This window comes from Lissotriton helveticus, chromosome 7 (genome assembly GCF_964261635.1).
Source record: "Lissotriton helveticus chromosome 7, aLisHel1.1, whole genome shotgun sequence".
NCBI lineage: Eukaryota > Metazoa > Chordata > Amphibia > Caudata > Salamandridae > Lissotriton > Lissotriton helveticus.
In genome coordinates, this window is record NC_136068.1 from 1,070,210,858 (window position 1) to 1,070,230,356 (window position 19,499).

Genomic DNA, 19,499 nt, shown 5'->3' on the forward strand with positions numbered 1-19,499 from the left:
GGAATCGAGCCCAGGCTTCCCCCGCTGATCAGAAGTACCGTCCTCCTCCTATTAAATCAGGACTGAGGAAAAGGTAGCGCAAGATAATTATGTTGCACAGAAATGCTTTAGGTTTTAAAAATTGTACATTTGCACACTTTGATTCAATTATTAAAAATCCGTTTTTATATCAACGGCAGATGAAAGAGATTCTGTGAGAAGCAATTCCCTGAGCACAGAGTTCGTATTTAGGCACAGCACAAGGCACAGTTCAAAATACCTCTGGCGAGCAAACAGATCGGGATGACTCTGCCACAGTCACCCTACCGCGGCTCGCAGGTGAAAGGGGCTTCGCCTAAATAGCACAGCAGAATCGGGCACTAGAGCGCTAACTGCTCCAGCAATCAGCCAACAGGAAGTGCCTGGCTCTCCCTGACCCGCCCTCCGCGCAACGGTACTAGCTACATCTTCGGACCAGGGCGGGCAGGAGAAGAAATCGAGCCCAGGCTTCCCCCGCTGATCAGAAGTACCGTCCTCCTCCTATTAAATCAGGACTGAGGAAAAGGTAGCACAAGATAATTATGTTAAACAGAAATTCTTTAGGTTTTAAAAATTGTACATTTGCACACCGATTCAATTATTAAAAATTCATTTTTAAATCAACGGCAGATAAAAGAGATTCTGTGAGAAGCAATTCCCTGAGCACAGCGTTCGTATTTAGGCGCAGCACAAGGCACAGTTCAAAATACCTCTGGCGAGCAAGCGGATCGGGATGACTCTGCCACAGTCACCCTACCGCGGCTTGCAGGTGAAAGGGGCTCCGCCTAAATAGCACAGAAGAATCGGGCACTAGAGCGCTAACCGCTCCAGCAATCAGCCAACCGGAGGTGCCTGGCTCTCCCTGACCCGCCCTCCGCGCAACGGTACTAGCTACCGCGTCGGACCGGGGCAGGCAGGAGTAGGAGTCGAGCCCAGGCTTCCCCCGCTGATCAGAAGTACCGTCCTCCTCCTATTAAATCAGGACTGAGGAAAAGGTAGCGCAAGATAATTATGTTGCACAGAAATGCTTTAGGTTTTAAAAATTGTACATTTGCACACTTTGATTCAATTATTAAAAATCTGTTTTTAAATCAACGACGGATAAAAGAGATTCTGTGAGCAGCAATTCCCTGAGCACAGCGTTCGTATTTAGGCACAGCACAAGACACAGTTCAAAATACCTCTGGCGAGCAAGCGGATCGGGATGACTCTGCCACAGTCACCCTACCGCGGCTCGCAGGTGAAAGGGGCTCCGCCTAAATAGCACAGAAGAATCGGGCACTAGAGCGCTAACCGCTTCAGCAATCAGCCAACAGGAAGTGCCTGGCTCTCCCTGACCCGCCCTCCGTGCAACGGTACTAGCTACCGCGTCGGACCGGGGCAGGCAGGAGTAGGAATCGAGCCCAGGCTTCCCCCGCTGATCAGAAGTACCGTCCTCCTCCTATTAAATCAGGACTGAGGAAAAGGTAGCGCAAGATAATTATTTTGCACAGAAATGCTTTAGGTTTTAAAAATTGTACATTTGCAAACTTCCATTCAATTATTAAAAATCCGTTTTTAAATCAACGGCAGATAAAAGAGATTCTGTGAGAAGCAATTCCCTGAGCACAGCGTTCGTATTTAGGCACAGCACAAGGCACAGTTCAAAATACCTCTGGCGAGCAAGCGGATCGGGATGACTCTGCCACAGTCACCCTACCGCGGCTCGCAGGTGAAAGGGGCTCCGCCTAAATAGCACAGAAGAATCGGGCACTAGAGCGCTAACCGCTCCAGCAATCAGCCAACAGGAAGTGCCTGGCTCTCCCTGACCCGCCCTCCGTGCAACAGTACTAGCTACCGCGTCGGACTGGGGCAGGCAGGAGTAGGAATCGAGCCCAGGCTTCCCCCGCTGATCAGAAGTACCTTCCTCCTCCTATTAAATCAGGACTGAGGAAAAGGTAGCGCAAGATAATTATGTTGCACAGAAAAGCTTTAGGTTTTAAAAATTGTACATTTGCACACTTCGATTCAATTATTAAAAATCCGTTTTTAAATCAACGGCAGATAAAAGAGATTCTGTGAGAAGCAATTCCCTGAGCACAGCGTTCGTATTTAGGCACAGCACATGGCACAGTTCAAAATACCTCTGGCGAGCAAGCGGATCGAGATGACTCTGCCACAGTCACCCTACCGCTTTCAGAATAACGTGCACTACATGTGGTAGAAAGGGACACTTTGCAAAATGTTGTAAAACTGAAACAAACAGAGGTGATAACACAACAAAGAAATGGTTACAACCACAAGTGAAGACAGTTACATTTCAAGTCAATGGAAGCTTACTAGAACATCCATCTCATTTGGTGGGAATTGATGATGTGCAAATTAACTTTAAATTTGATTCTTGTTCACATCTTACAATGATTGATGAACAAGTTCATCATCAACATTTCCACAACAAGGTTAAACTTGTGAGAAGTGATATATCACCTTTAGTTTATGGATGTATTCCAATTAAAATGTTGGGATATTTTATGGCTACAATTGAATTGGGTAATTGGATGGTCGTTGGGAAGGTATATGTGGCTAAACGGGGTGATGCACTTTTAGGATGGCCTCATCAACATCAACTTGGGGTACAGCTTAATCCCAACGCATCACCACAGGACAAGTTCAGAAAATTGATGATTTGACATCTATGTTTGCAGATCAGTTTCCTAATGTTTTTAAAGGCAGTCTAGGCTGTCTTAAGGGATACAAACATCATATCAAGTTAAGAGACAATGCTGTCTCTGTTGTAGCTAAAGTAAGAAGGATACTTTTAAATGAACAAGCTGGTGTTCAAAGAGAAATAGAGAAGCTTATTGAAAATGGAGTAATTGAATCAGTTGAAGCCACGGAGTGGTTGGCTCCAGTTGTAATAGCTAAGAAACCTACTGGCGAGATTCGCCTTTGCATTGATTTACGTTCCTTAAATAAAGAAGTGGTAGTGGATAAGTTTCCTTTACCTAACATTGATGAAATGGTTGGTACATTGGATGGTGCGAAGTATTTTACCACACTTGATTTGGCTTCTGCCTATCATCAGGTGGGTATCAAAAACAATGGTCCTAGAGCTGGATTTAAATTTGATTTAATCTAGCTTATACTGGTAAATTCCTTATTTAGAGCTTTTTCTCATTTGCTCACGACATTAAATGCATAACATTTCAACTACAAATGCAACAACCAAGATCGATATGCTGGAGAATAAACAGCTTTTTATTCTCTCAAATTTCAATAAACATTTCAAAAGTCAAAGTAATTTTTGACACTATTTGGTACATTAATAGGGTGCTCATGAGAACATGCAAGAGGGGGAAGTGCTCAAGAATTTAGGAAAGTGAATGAAAAAAGCGAGAGTTGGTGACATTTTTAAAAACAAGGAGAAGCATATACTGGTTCAATGGTTCTCAAGTCCTGGCCACAGATTAATTTTACACACAGTACTAACAGTACTACTTCATTAATGTTTGACCACCAAAACGCTTTTGATGCACGTTTTTGCAAAATGAAATAAAGTGTGGTCCAAGAGGGTGTATGGGGGCATCGACGTTTCGACCCGACTTAACGCTTTGGAGCTGGAAGTGTCATCTCAGGAGTTGACAGCTTTTGTTACTCCCATGGGCACCTTCAAGTTTCATAGAATGCCTATTGGTCTCATTTCGGCAGCTTCGGTATTCCAGCGTATGATGTCTAGGATTCTTAAAGGTCTTTTGGGTGTCAAATGCTATCAAGATGACTTGTTGATTTATGGTTGTTCCTTGGGTGAACACAATATACGTGTCTGTGCTGTGTTAGAATGTTTGAGCAAGTCAGGATTGTCACTCAAGAAGGAAAAGTGTAAGTTTGATGTGGAAGAGGTTAACTATCTTGGACATCGCATAACAGGTGAAGGTGTATTTCCAAAGAAGGAGTTGGTTGATTCTATTGATAAGATTTCTGAACCAGTCAATAAAGAGAAACTTCTCTCTTTTTTAGGCATGGTTGAGTTCTATAATAAGTTTATACCAGATTATGCAGGGAAAACTCATAATTTAAGAAGACTAACTGTTAAAATGTGGTTTTCAAATGGTCAAGTGAGTGTATGAGTGAATTTATTGCCATAAAAGAAGATTTGAAGAAAGCTCCTTCTCTTCATGCATTTGTTCCAGGTTATCCAACTTATGTATTTACAGATGCCAGTGACAAGGGCCTGGATGCTATTTTAATTCAAAGAAAAGATGGAAAAGAGTCTTTAATTGCTTGCGCTTGAAGATGTCTTAATTAATTAATTGTGGGTTTCTAAAGCGCTAGAATCGACTCCCGATGGAGTATATCTGCGCTGTAGACCGCTGGGGAACCCGTCCTGGCTTTCCCTGTGAGATGGTCCCTACTGGGTATCCCCAAGGTGAAACCAGGCATCCCCGGCGTATGTGGGGGGCTGTTGTGGAGATGAGGCAAGCTAATGCCCAGAGTTGCCGAGTGTGATCCCTGGTTAGAGTAGGCACCAAGGCGAGAATTATCAAGTCCGCTGACCCTGCATTGTCGGGAATAGAACCCTGGTCCCGGGCCGTCCTCTGCTTCCGGGTCTGCCGCCTCTAACCAGTGAGCCACACCACTCCACTAGGGGATCAGAATTGAACTACTCTGTTATAGAGAAGGAATCCCTAGCTATTTTTTGGGTGTTGAGGAAATTCAAAAATCGTATTTGGGGAACCACAATTAGTGTATTGTCAGACCACAAGCCACTGAAAGAAGTCTTTTCGAAGAAAGGTCTAGATGCCATTTCCTCTAGAATTAGAAGATGGATTATTTCACTGCAGGAATATGATTTTGATGAAAATTACATTCCTGGGGTAACCAATAAATCCGCAGATTGTCTGTCAAGATTGGTAAATATTAGTGGTATAGGAGATGAAGAATCACAAGATGAAGAAGATATGATCAATGTATGTGAAATAACCGAGGGTGCAATTAGTGAGAGTGAATGGAAAACTGAATTGGAAAAGGATGAGGAGATAAACAACGTTATAAAATTGTTGAAAGATAACAAGCGTTTATTTAAACCATGGTCTCTTGTTGGTGATGAACTTTCTGTAGTGGATGGCATGTTGACACGTGGCATGAAATTGATACCTCCTGTAGGCATCAGGAGTAAACTTTTATCTCATGCTCATAGTGGTCATCTAGGAATTGTTAAAACTAAAGAGATGATGTGTAGGAACTGGGGTCACCAGTTCCCCGGGGGTAGCCTGGCTCGAGCGGGTAGGCACCCGAAAGCTCAGGTGTTAAGTGACTCTACAGCACACGCAACCACTGAGACAATAAGCGCACACGCAAGGACTGAGACCACACCAGTGAGCTTAAGTAAAAATCAAATCATTTTATCTGGAGCAGTGCATCAAAGATAAACATTCCCTTAGATCCCTTCATCCAGAGAGCAATTCAGTACTCAATATAACCTGTCGTAGAAACCATTGCATTAATCAAAGGCAGAACATTTCATTAAATGATTTCACCAAGAAGAAGCATTTCATTGAAGGCTCAGCACTTCATTACCTCCCAATCAACTTTTCATTGCGTCAGAAATTTGCATGTCATTAAACCAGAGTAGGGCATTTCATTATATACTGGTAGGCAATGCATCAACATTTCCCTATGGCAGAATAACCATATCCATCCCACCCTCCCAAGAATAAACAGGCCATTAACAATCAGGCAGGAACAAGCATTACAATACTCTCCCCCCAGCAGGGTTCAACCTTTCATTAAATATGTAAAACTTTGGGCCTAAGAACCAGTAAAGCAGTGGTAGTTGAACAGGAAGTCTCCAGGGCCCGCCTCGGGGCAGGTTGGATCAGACAGTTCACTTGGGGTAACTTTACTGTCAGCCGGCCAGAATGATTCTGCCAAGGAACTGGGCCTGGCAGTCGGTGATGGCAACTAACTCCCCCCCAACCGGGGGTTACCGGTTCCGAATCGGGGCCCTGAGGGTGTCGATGGGGTTCTAGCCCAGTTCTAGGGGGCCACAGGGTCAATGGGGGCCCCACAGTAGTCTGTCCCCAGGGGAGGGGCGAACTCGGGCCCTCTCCGGCCTTCCGCCCATCTCCCCGGGGGGGGGGGGGTTACCTGAATCTTCGGGCCTTCTCTGGCCCCTTTCGGGGGTTTTGGAAGGGGCTCAGGCTTTCCTCGGTCCTCCCCTCGCTGGGTTGCAGTGATGCGGCGCTCCTCCGGGCTGGTGGGGGGCTCTCACGCCGGTCCCGGGCCTCTCTCGGCCTTGAAGAGCCCCGGGGACCAATCAGGGGCAAGGGCGCGCCCGCAGGGAGCCAATGAGTGCACGGCGGGGGGAGGGGGTTTCCGCTGACGCCCCCGTCACGTGCTGCTGGTTGCCGGCTTCGCGGCCTACCCCGGCCTGAGGGAATGCAGCGGCGGCCCTCTCCTGGCTCAGAGGGCCGCCGGGGGGGAACACCGATGTCAGCAGAGGCCTCCGCACGCGGCGGCGATTCACAGGCCTAACAGCAGCGGCCACAGCGGAGCAAAGCAGTTCGGGGCCACGGCGGTGGGCAAGGCGGAACAGCGCCTCCCGGGTTACAGCGCCTCACCACAGGTACCGGCAGTGGCGGTGATGGCCCGCTAGCGCCTCTAGGGTCTCGGCGCGATCACGAGGGGCCAGTCTTTGCACTCAAGCGCCTAGTTGGCACAGCGCTTGTCAGTGGGGGCAGTTTCTCACAGTCCTGCGCTTAGGGGGGGGGGGTGTTACAGCACTTTTAAGGACATCGCAGCTCTGGGGATAGTGGCGCTTCCCCGATGGCCCAGCAGGAGAGCGCTTGAGGAGCAATTAGGCAGGTTTCACAAGTCGGAAAGCTAGGCAGTTCAGTCAGGGATATGAGGCAGGATAGGCCACACGACAGTGGCAGCTCAGCAACTGGGGCCCAGGTGGAGTCAGGGAGCGCAGGGGTGACACAGCGCCAATACCTGGTTGATCCCCAGTAGTCCTGTGGGTAGTAAGGTTTCTTTCTTGGGGCTTGGTGGTTCCTGCGCCCTTAGGAGGTGGTTTCTCGAAGGGGGTGGGGAGGGGGGGTGGCTGAGTTGAAGGCTTGGCAAGTTTCCTCGGGAGGTCACTGAAGATGGTCCCTGGGTTCCCTTCCCGCCGGGCCAGATCAGTGGGCTAGTTCAGCGTTCCTCACTCTACTTGGAAGGCAGCACCTTAGCCCTGTCACTCCCAGTGGCATAGGTCCCTGACTAGGCCCTACCGCCTAAATCTCCTGCGTGGGTCCCCCAGGTCAGTGATGCCCCAACTGACTAAAAGTTTTCCTCCCTTCCTTATATATGCCCAGGTCAGGTGACCACACTCTAAGGTGGCAAAAATAGGCTCCGTCTCTATTCTGGAAGGTTCCAGGAGCTTCCCCACTCTATCTATGGGCAGGCGATGGAAGGCTGGCATTGCAACAATGTTTGGGGTCCCAGCCAGCTCCTGGCAACTAGGGTGCTACTAGAAAAAGACCACGCTGCAGTAGCAGGGGCCAGTGGCAGCCATGTTTGAAGTAGAGAGCACCTGCACCTTAGCATTGATTGGCAATGGAAAGGTGCCCAGAGACCTAAGGCCAACAAAAAGAAGGTGGGAAAAATAAGGCAAGGGCGAAAAAAATAGGGAAAGACCACCCTAGGGCTGACAGGTCTAACATGCGTCCCCCCAGCCGAAAGAGGGGAGAGCTACCCAACCTCTAGGGTGTTCTCGTCACTAAGGCGGAAAAACCGGGAGAGACCGTCAGCATTGGCGTGGTCAACTTCGGGCCGATGTTCCACCCTAACTGAAGTCCATCCCCTGTAGGGAAATGGACCACCTTAGTAACTTGGGATTTTCGCCTCTCATCTGCATGAGCCAGCGAAGGGGTCGGTGGTCGGTTTGAATCAGGAAGTGAGAGCCAAAAAGGTATGGCCTCAACTTCTTCAAGGCCCAGACCACAGCGAAGGCTTCTCGCTCGATGGTACTCCATCGCCGTTCCAGAGGGAGGAGTCTTCTGGAGATGAAGGCCACAGGTTGGTCTTGGCCGTCGTTGTTGAGTTGCGATAGCACGGCACCTACGCCGTGCTCTGAGGCATCCGTCTACACGATGAATTCTTTCTGGAAGTCAGGAATGGCCAGCACCAGAGCGGTGCACATCGCGCGCTTCAGTGTTTCAAATGCCTCTTGGCAAGCAGCCGTCCAGATCACCTTGCGAGGCTGCTTTTTGGACGTCAACTCGGTCAAGGGGGCTACGATGGTGCCATATCCCTTGATGAACCTGCGGTAGTATCCAGTGAGGCCGAGGAATGCTCAGACCTCAGTTTGGGTCTTGGGGGGCTCCCAGGCCATGATGGTCTCAATTTTGGCCTGGAGGGGTTGCACCTTGCCCCCGCCCACCAGGTGTCCCAGGTAGAGGACAGATCCCTGTCCAATCTGGCACTTGCTAGCCTTGATGGTCAGGCTAGCACGTTGCAAAGCCTGCAGCACCTCCTGGAGATGCTGCAGATGGTCCTCCCAGGTGCTACTGAAGACAGCTATGTCATCCAGGTACGCCGCTGAGAAGGACTCCAGGCCAGACAGCACCTGGTTCACCACCCCGCTGGAAGGTGGCCAGAGCATTCTTGAGCCCGAAGGGCATCACTCTGAATTGGAAGTGGCCCTTGGGGGTGGAGAACGCGGTCTTCTCCTTTGCTCCATCGGCCATGGCAATCTGCCAGTACCCTGATGTTAAGTCGATGGTGCTGAGGTACTTGGCTGCTCCCAGCCCGTCAATCAGCTCATCTGCCCTTGGAATCGGGTGAGTGTCTGTCTTGGTGACAAAGTTCAATCCCCGATAGTCCACACAGAACCGAAGTTCTGGTGTGGTGCCCGGTGGGGCCGCTTTCGGCACCAACACGACCGGACTAGCCCACGGGCTGCTGGAGGGTTTGATCACCCCCAGCTCCAGCATTTTGGCCACCTCACTCTGGATGCTGTTCTTCACTTTCTCGGACAGCCGGTAAGACTTGGTTTTTACTGGCGGACTGTCCCCTGTGTCCACATCATGGGTACACAGATGTGTAATTCCAGGCGTGAGGGAGAACAACGAGGCGTGCTGCGCCAATACCTGGCGGCAGTCCCTCTGTTGCTCTGGGGTCAAGGATGGGGAGAGGACAACTCCCTCCACTGAACCATCCTTCTCCTGGGCCGCCAGGTCAGGAAGAGGCTCACTCTCCTCCTCCTCGCTCCCATCCGTCACCATGAGGAGAGCAAGCTCCGATCGCTCATGGTGAGGCTTCAGGCGGTTGACGTGGAGCACCCGATGGGGCTGACGGGGGGTCTTCAAATCCACGACGTAGGTGGTCTGGCCTCGACGCTCCACAATCTCGTACGAACCAGTCCACCGGTCCTGGAGGGCACTAAGCTCCCCAGGCTCCATGACCCACACCTTCTGTCCGGCGTCCAACTCCACCGTCCGAGCGTTGCGGTCATACCACTCCTTCATGACGGCTTGGCTAGCCTCCAAGTTGTCTGAGGCTTTCTTCCACAGCTTGGCCATCTGGCTGCGGAATGCCACCATGTAGCTGACGACATCACGGGGAAGCTTCTTCGAAGTCTTCTCCCACCCCTCCTTGACAAGGCTGAGGGCCCCCTAACGGAATGGCCATAGAGCAGTTCGAAGGGGCTGAACCCGTCTCCCTTCTGTGGTACCTCGCGGTATGAAAACAGCAGGCAAGGGAGGAGGATGTCCCATTTCCGCCTCAAGTCCTCTGGCAGGCTCCGGATCATCCCCTTCAAGGTCTTTTTGAAGCGCTCTACGAGCCCGTTAGTCTGGGGGTGGTAAGGAGTGGAGAACCGATAGGTCACTCCGCACTACTTCCACATGGCCTGCATGTAGGCCGACATGAAGTTTGTGCCCCTGTCCGACACCACGACCTTGGGGAATCCCACTCAGGTAAATATCCCCATCAGGGCCCGCGCCACCACAGGTGCAGTGATGGTCCTCAGAGGAATAGCCTCCGGGTACCGAGTGGCGTGGTCCACTAACACCAAGATGAACCGGTGTCCCGCAGAGGTCGGAGGGTCCAACGGCCCAACGATGTCGATTCCGACCCGCTCAAAAGGGGTCCCGACGACCGGGAGCGGTTCCAAAGGGGCCTTCACTTTGGTCCCCGTCTTGCCACTTGCCTGGCAAGTCTTGCAGGTCTTGCAGTAGGTGTCAGAGGCAACTCTCATCCTGGGCCAATAAAAATGTGGGACTAGCCTCGCAAAGGTCTTGTCCTGGCCCAGGTGTCCAGCCAAGGGTATTTCATGCGCCAATTCCAATAAGAAGGCCCGGTAGCATTGGGGGACCACTAAGGCCCTTGAAGATCCATGCACCGGGAGCGTAGGCTCACTGTAAAGGAGGCCATCCTCCCAGTACACGTGAAAGCTGCCGGTCTCCTGATCAGTCGCTTGGGCTTCGGCCTGTCACCGCATGCCTTCAAGCGTGGGGCACTCCTTCTGTGCCCGACAGAATTCCTCCCGGGTAGGCCCTCCTTCCACATGCCACTCGGCAAGGGTCGGTAAGTCCCCCACGGGAACAACATCCACCTCCACGGACTCCGGGGGTACCTCCGCGGGCTCCCCATCCATCACATGGGGTGTGTCCTCCACAACACTCTCCTCTTCACGACCAGCATTGGGTTGGGCTGTTGTCTCAGGCTCCAACCCGGGTTGAGCTTCTTGCTGGGCAGCCATGGACCGTGTGACCACACAAGTCCACCCTGGTAACCCCAGCATCTCAGTGTGTCCTCCACAACACTCTCCTCTTCACGACCAGCATTGGGTTGGGCCGTTGTCTCAGGCTCCAACCCGGGTTGAGCTTCTTGCCGGGCAGCCATGGACCGCGTGACCACGCAAGTCCACCCTGGTAACCCCAGCATCTCAGTGTGGGCCTTAAACTCCACTTCCTTCCAGGCGGTATGTTCCAGGTCGTTACCTAGCAGACAGTCCACAGGCAAGGCAGGGCTTATCGCAACTCTCAACGGGCCTTGAACTTCGCCCCACTCAAAGGGAACCTGAGCCACGGGATTGTCGAGATCTAGCTGATGCGCCTGCCTAGCCTGTAATGAACTGCAGGAAGAACAAGGGACTACAAGTCCCATAAGGCTTAGGGGCAAGGTGGAGGTTACTTAGGAGAGACACGCGCACGTCTGCGCGCGCGTAATTTTGTGACTGGGAGTGTTCTCGGCGGTCTACGAGGAAGACGCCGACTCGGAGAAGCCGACCGTTTGTCAGCGGGTTCCAGGCGAGCGAGGATCCGCTCATCCGGGGACCGCGTGATCGGAGGAAGAAGCGTCAACAGGTAGGGAGAGACGAGTCGCGGCTCTTTCTCTCTTGCCTTGCTAACGTGCAGTTTCTGAAAGCGGAACTAATTGGGGCAGCTTCGTGAAATTAACGGAGGGTCCTGGCCCATTGCAGATGGTATATGCCTGCAAGAGAGGAGACTTGCTCTAAGGGAAGCGCGTTGATCCCCCGGAGAGGAGGAGCGCTTTTGGATTAGGTGGAACACATAACTCTGCTTGCTCCGGGATAGCGTGTTGATTCCCACAGAGGAGGAGCGCAAACTTTTGGTTAATTGGCAGAGGTTGTTACAACGTGGATGCCTAAAGTACACTGTTTTGTGACATAAGAGCATTCGATGCACTGAACTTGTATTAACAAGTATGGACAAGGAAGGGAAAAACTTTGCATATACTGATGAAGTAATCAGGGAGTTATGCTGTGCAGAGTATAGTTTAATTATTGGAAGTGGTCATAGTTACGTTGCTGTTTTGTTTTGCAGAGAATCTGCAGATGAAGGTACACATCTTTCAGTGAGATCTATTGAGAGTAGCTATTGGGGGGGGAGAGAGGTGTGTGTGCTAATCTTGTCTGCTTGTGTTTTACAGATCCTTTGTTCCTGCCGTCCCTTCCCGTCCTTTGTCCCCTGCCTGATCCGACCTGAACTCAGTGTAATTCAGATTGAGTTCGGAACGATCTGGAAGCGGAACCCTTATAGCATCACATCAATCCCGAGGAGCAAGAGGAGCATAACAGGGATAGTAGCTCAGACTGCCGTCAGCCAACACGGCCGGATGGAACACATTAGGGACTACCTGCTCAGGGGACACCAGCCGCCTCACTACGGTGGTCATGCTGGCACCTGTGTCCCTCAGAGCGTCCACCTCCTCCCCATTGACCTTCACCCTCTGCTGGTACTTAGCAGTATTCGATGGTAAGGGCGTCACTGGGACCATCTCTCTATCCCCAAGTGAAACCAGGGTCAGGCCTGTCCACTCCCCTTCCCTATCTAGGGGCAGCTCCATCCCAAGCACTACACTAGCCACCCTGGGACTCTTGCCACCTGTGGGGGCTGGGGGTCATTTGCGACACTGGGCATCTCCCTTGAAGTGTCCAACCTCCCCGCATTCATAGCACCGGACAACTTTTGGCTGCTGACTCTTGTCAGGGTAAGTGGGCTTTGGGGAACTGGACTGAGGTGGGGTACCTACTACTCTCCCAAACTGTCTAGTTTGTGGGCCTCGTGAGAACTCCTTCTTTTTATCTCCCCCCTCTTTCTTCTGGGGGACGCCCTGTCCGCCTTTCGGGCCATCTCCCCCGGGGCCCTTGTGTGACACCCGGGTGCTAACCCAAGTATCCGCCTCCTCCGCAAGCTCACGGGGATCAGTCAGCTTGCGGTCCACCAGATGTTGGCGCAGCTCCGGAAAGCATTTATCCAAGAGGTGCTCTCTCAAAAAAAGATTGTACAGGCCCTCATAATCATGCAGCTCGCTGCCACGCACCCAACCATCCAGAGCATTACGGCATAGTAAAAAAAAAACACCCAATTCTGCGTGGACAGCTTATGGCTGCCACGGAACTTCTGGCGGTACCTTTCGGGGTTAAGGTCAAACTTTTTAATGAGTGCCTCCTTCATGGGGGAATACCTGAACTGGTCCGCCTTATCCAGGTACAGGAGGGTGTCCCTGACATTGGGAGGTATGTAACTATACAGGCCACCTCCCCAGTGTTTCTCGGGCACCCCATGGGCTGTCAAGGCCACTTCATGCGCCTACGACCACCTAGCAATGTCATCCCCCTGTGTGTAGCTCGCTATCACATCCTTGGGTAACCAAAATCTGGGCTCCTGTTGAGCCCCTTGTACGCTGCCACCATTAGGACTTCCTGGCGCACCCAATTGCAATGCTCGCAGCTCCATTTCTTTAAGCTGGAGCTCGTGCGCCAACTTCCTTTCCTCCATTGCTAATCTTTTTTCCTTCAAAGCAAGCTTCTTATCCTCCCTCTCTCTTTCCCTCTCGTGCTCTAGCTTGCCAAGCTCCCACTTCAATCGCCTCTCCTCCCTCCTGTCCTCATACTCCTGCGAGGACGCACTCCCCCTAGATACACTGCTCCCTGCCCCGGAACGTCTTCCCGGCAACACATTGTCAGACATATCAATGTTGAGCAGGCCTGGGTCTTCTGGAGTGCCCGCCTCCCCTGGTGTGACCTGTCTCTCCTGTTCCCCATCCCCTCTCTCCCCTGGGTGGGCCCTTACCCATGCCCTCAAGACGGTACGAGTTCTTCCTTTGCGGCTCTCCGCCCAACCAGCACCCCCATCCCCTGACAAAATTCCCTAAGCTGCACCACTGTGTATTCTTCCAGGTCGGCTAGCTGGAACTCCATTTTGCCAGGTGGGGACCCAGATAAGATCAAGGAAAGATGGTAGGACGTAGGTACAATACTGGGTCAACACAGGTCCCTACACACTCTGCGGGCTAGAGAGTGGGGGGTCAATTGAGTAAGCTTGTAGGCACGATAGGTGTCCAGTCTAATTGCAGCGCACTCTGTCCCACTGGATGGTGCTGTATAGTCACAGGTCCTGGATCCCACCGCTCGGCACCAATGTAGGAACTGGGGTCACCAGTTCCCCGGGGGTAGCCTGGCTCGAGCAGGTAGGCACCCGAAAGCTCAGGTGTTAAGTGACTCTACAGCACACGCAACCACTGAGACAATAAGCGCACCCGCAAGGATTGAGACCACACCAGTGAGCTTAAGTAAAAATCAAATCATTTTATCTGGAGCAGTGCATCAAAGATAAACATTCCCTTAGATCCCTTCATCCAGAGAGCAATTCAGTACTCAATATAAACTGTCGTAGAAACCATTGCATTAATCAAAGGCAGAACATTTCATTAAATGATTTCACCAAGAAGAAACATTTCATTGAAGGCTCAGCACTTCATTACCTCCCAACCAACTTTTCATTGCGTCAGAAATTTGCATGTCATTAAACCAGAGTAGGGCATTTCATTATATACTGGTAGGCAATGCATCAACATTTCCCTATGGCAGAATAACCATATCAGTAGGCACGAACCAACATCCCACCCTCCCAAGAATAAACAGGCCATTAACAATCAGGCAGGAACAAGCATTACAATACTCTCCCCCCAGCAGGGGTCAACCTTTCATTAAATATGTAAAACTTTGGGCCTAAGAACCAGTAAAGCAGTGGTAGTTGAACAGGAAGTCTCCAGGGCCCACCTCGGGGCAGGTTGGATCAGGCAGTTCACGTAGGGTTAACTTTACTGTCAGCCGGCCAGAATGATTCTGCCAAGGAACTGGGCCTGGCAGTCGGTGATGGCAACTAACTCCCCCCCAACCAGGGGTTACCGGTTCTGAATCGGGGCCCTGAGGGTGTCCGGGGCTCTAGCCCAGTTCTAGGGGGCCACAGGGTCAATGGGGGCCGCACACTAGTCTGTCCCCAGGGGAGGGGCGAACTCGGGCCCTCTCCGGCCTTCCGCCCACCTCCCCGGGGGGTTACCTGGATCTTCGGGCCTTCTCCGGCCCCTTTCAGCAGTTTTTGGAAGGGGCTCAGGCTTTCCTCGGGCCTCCCCTTGCTGGGTTGCAGTGATGCGGCGCTCCTCTGGGCTGGTGGGGTGCTCTCGCGCCGGTCCCAGGCCTCTCTCGGCCTTGAAGAGCCCCGGGGCCCAATCAGGGGCAAGGGCACACCCGCAGGGAGCCAATGAGTGCACGGTGGGGGCAGGGTTTCCGCTGATGTCACGTGCTGCTGGTTGCCGGCTTCGCGGCCTACCCCGGCCTGAAGGAATGCAGTGGTGGCCCTCTCCTGGCTCCGAGGGCCGCAGGGGGGGGAACACCGATGTCAGCAGAGGCCTCCGCATGCGGCGGCGATTCACAGGCCTAACAGCAGCGGCCACAGCGGAGCAAAGCAGTTCGGGGCCGCGGCGGTGGGTAAGGCGGAACAGCGCCTCCCGGGTTACAGCGCATCACCACAGGTACCGGCAGTGGCGGTGATGGGCCGCTAGCACCTCTAGGGCCTCGGCGCGATCACGAGGGGCCAGTCTTTGCACACAAGCGCCTAGTTGGCACAGCGCTTGTCAGTGGGGGCAGTTTCTCACCGTCCCGTGCTTGGGGGGGTGTTACAGCGCTTTTAAGGACATCGCAGCTCTGGGGATAGTGGCGCTTCCCCGATGGCCCAGCAGGAGAGCGCTTGAGGAGCAATTAAAATACCTGCAAGGGTTTTATTCGTTTATCTTATCAGAACTCAGACTTCATGGATATATCTCATTGTTTGTCTGGTCCAGCTTAATTTGGAGTCTGAACAATTATTCTTAAAAACTACAACAAATTGCCAAGTCAAAGGAAGTCCTGGTCGAACCAACATTATCACCTTTACATTTGTGTTTTAAATACACATCAAGAAGCTATCACAATCTGCGTTAGAAATCATTCACTTCAGTGGACTTAGTCCCATACTGATTAAGGGTTCACCATCAAATTGTAATTATTAGAGTCCTGAAGATGGTTTTCAAAATCGAATAAGAAGACCGAAACTTCGACTATCAAGTCCATCTCTGCAGTTTCAATTTATTTTGCACTTATCCTCTCTATTATTTGAATAGGAGTATCAGGCTTACATTAATTTTGATTGGACTTGTGTTATTCAAATGTTGATTAGGATAATTTGTTGATTCCTTTGTTCATTTGTTACAATAATTGATTCTTTATGATATGTACCCTTGATTTTACTTTATGTATCAAGATATAAAGATAAAACTTCTTTGAATAAGAAAACTTCCCTGTGTTGTTGTTAAGTCCTTTTTAATATACACATTTGTCAGTGTATTAACGACTTGGCAATTTGTTGTAGTTTTTAAGAATAATTGTTCAGACTCCAAATTAAGCTGGACCAGACAAACAATGAGATATATCCATGAAGTCTGAGTTCTGATAAGATAAACGAATAAAACCCTTGTAGGTATTTTTTTCTTGTACATTTGCCCGAATCCTCGCAAGGGTATATTGGGTTACCCACCCCTTTTTTTCATTTTTTGAGGAGCAATTAGGCAGGTTTCACAAATCGGAAAGCTAGGCAGTTCAGTCAGGGATATGAGGCAGGATAGGCCACACAACAGTGGCAGCTCAGCAACTGGGGCCCAGGTGGAGTCAGGGAGGGCAGGGGTGACACCGCACCAATACCTGGTTGATCCCCAGTAGTCCTGTGGGTAGTAAGGTTTCTTTCTTGGCGATTGGTGGTTCCTGCACCCTTAGGAGGTGGTTTCTCGAAGGGGGGTGGGGGGGAGGGCTGAGTTGAAGGCTTGGCAGGTTTCCTCAGAAGGTCACTGAAGATGGTCCCTGGGTTCCCCTCCCGCCAGGCCAGATCAGTGGGCTAGTTCAGGGTTCCTCACTCTACTTGGAAGGCAGCACCTTAGCCCTATCACTCCCAGTGGCATAGGTCCCTGACTAGGCCCTATCGCCTAAATCTCCTGCGTGGGTCCCCCAGGTCAGTGATGCCCCAACTGACTAAAATGTTTCCCTCCCTTCCTTATATATGCCCAGGTCAGGTGACCACTCTCTAAGGCGGCAAAAATAGGCTCCGCCTCTATTCTGGAAGGTTCCAGGAGCTTCCCCTCTCTATCTATGGGCAGGCGATGGAAGGCTGGCATTGCAACAATGTTTGGGGTCCCAGCCAGCTCCTGGCAACTAGGGTGCTACTAGGAAAAGACCACGCTGCAGTAGCAGGGGCCAGTGGCAGCCATGTTTGAAGTAGAGAGCACCTGCACCTTAGCATTGATTGGCAATGGGAAGGTGCCCGGAGACCTAAGGCCAACAAAAAGAAGGTGGGAAAAATAAGGCAAGGGCGAAAAAAATAGGGAAAGACCACCCTAGGGCTGACAGGTCTAACATGATGCGATTGCAATTCTGGTGGCCTGGTATGGACTTAGAAATAGAAAGAATGGTTAGAGAATGTATGGAATGTTGTGCAAGTGACAACATTCTCAAAACTAGACAGATGCCATTGGTTTGTAGGGATTTGCCAAATCATCCATTGGATGAAATTGAAATCGATATTCTTGGTCCACTTCATGGAGTAGCTGACACACCTTATCTTATTGTTGTCATAGATCTCTATTCTAGATGGGTTGAAGTTCGTGCAGTCCGAGATATTTCTTCTGAGTCTGTCATATCATTCTTGGAGGAAATATTCAAGAGAGAGAGTTTTCCTAATAGCATACTCTCGGACAATGGGCCACAATTTTGTTCTAGTGCATTTGTAAGTTTCTTAAAAAAATGTGGGGTCCATCATCAAAAATGTGCCATTTGCGTTGAGAGTGGCCAAGCTCACTTTAGGCAGACCCGCAAGGGTCACCAGATTATATTCAAGATGTGAAATCACCAGGGATTGTACCGCAGGTTGTAAGTCTTCGGTCGGAAGGAAAGGTTTGATTTTCTTGCGGGTGTTAATATGAAAGTTGGCACCCCTAATAGTGGCACTGAAGTGAGCTTGCATATTAAGTAATGTGTCCAAGGTAATGCCTAATGATTTAGCAGAATCAACCACATGAGGGGTGCAGTTAAGGGCTGTGAGTTGTTTTAGCCAGTCCAGGGTAGGTGCAGAGTGATTGTGGGGTACAATCAGCAGGAATTCAGTTTTGAGGGTATTCAATAAAAGATGGTTCTGGGCTAACCATTGTTGAGTTTGCGAAAGAGCCTCATTCAAAGTTTTAATGTCATATAGAGAGAAGATCTTTAAGTAAAGTTGCATGTCATCTGCTACATTTGGTAATGAATGTTAGACTTGTTCAGAATGACAGTGAGAGGTTCCATAAAAAGGTTGAAGAACGTGGGCGATAGTGCGGTTCCTTGCTGAACTCCAATCCTGACCTGGGCACTGGAAGCAAGGGACTGTTTGAGTTTAATCCTTTGAGTTCGGTTGTGTAAGAAAGAGGTAGACCACTTTAGGACCGGTCCCGCTAAACCCATCCTATGTTGTAGAAGATTAATCAAGGTTTCATGTTTGATGGTGTCGAAAGCAGAAGACATGTCCAGAAGGATCAAAAGACAAGGGACATTATGATCAAGGGATTTCAAAGCGTCATCCACAATGTGCGTTAGTGCAGTTTCAGTACTATGCCCTGCTCTGAAATCGATTGATAGATGTCCAGTAGTTGAAAATTCTCTATATGGTTGCAGAGCTGCTTGTGGACGCATTTCTCGAGAAGTTTGGCTCACGTCATGATGTTTGTGGTAGGTCTGAAGTTGTTGGGATCAGATAAATCTGCGTTGAGCTTCTTAGGGATTGGAGTGACTTGCCCAATTTTGAGGCAACCAGAGATGCTCCCCTGCAGTAGATATTTGTGAATAATCCGCGACCAAAGAGGTAGAATGGCCAAGTTGAGGTCTTTAAAAAATTTAGCAGGAAGTGAATCATTAAAGTGATTGGCCGGTTTTAGAGTTTCCATCTCGTGGAGTAATTCTGTGTAATCTGGCAGGATTAAGGAATTCCAAGAGGTGTCATTTTTGGGAGAAAAACTGAGGAAAAAGGAGACTGCCGAGAGAACCACTAGCTCCTCTAGAGATGTGGTGCGGATTAGAGGAGGCACCATGTGAGTGACGGGTTGGAGCTCCAGTTCAATTTTCCTAGTTTTTCCAGAGAAGTGCACTGTGAAGTCCTCTCCGCTAGGAAGTGGAGTCACGGAAGCCAGGTTTGGGTTGGAGGTGTGGTTTGCTTGTTGTTTGATAATTTCGTATAGCATCTTGGGTCTGTTTTTGCCACCTTCCAGTTGCGCCCTGAAAAGGTCAGATTTAGCAATGCGGATTTTTTTATTGTAGGCGCTTCTCATTTTCCTGAGCTGATAGAGGCTCGTGGTGGAACCCTCGTTTCTCCAGGACCTCTCTAAAAGCCAAATTTTTCGACGTTCGTCATTTAGGGAACCATTAAACCAAGGTTTGGATTGTTTGAGAGGAATCCTTTTAAATTGTGTTGGCGCAATTGTATCAAAGATATTAGTCACAGTGCTAATGTAAAGGTCAGATAGATCCTCCAGATTAGTCATGTTAGGAGGAGGCTGAAGTCTAATCATGGTGATGGAAGAGCATTGATGTTGATGTCTCTCATGTTGCGCGACCATTGTTTTGCTTTAAGAGGTTGTCCCTTTCTGCTAGTGGTCTT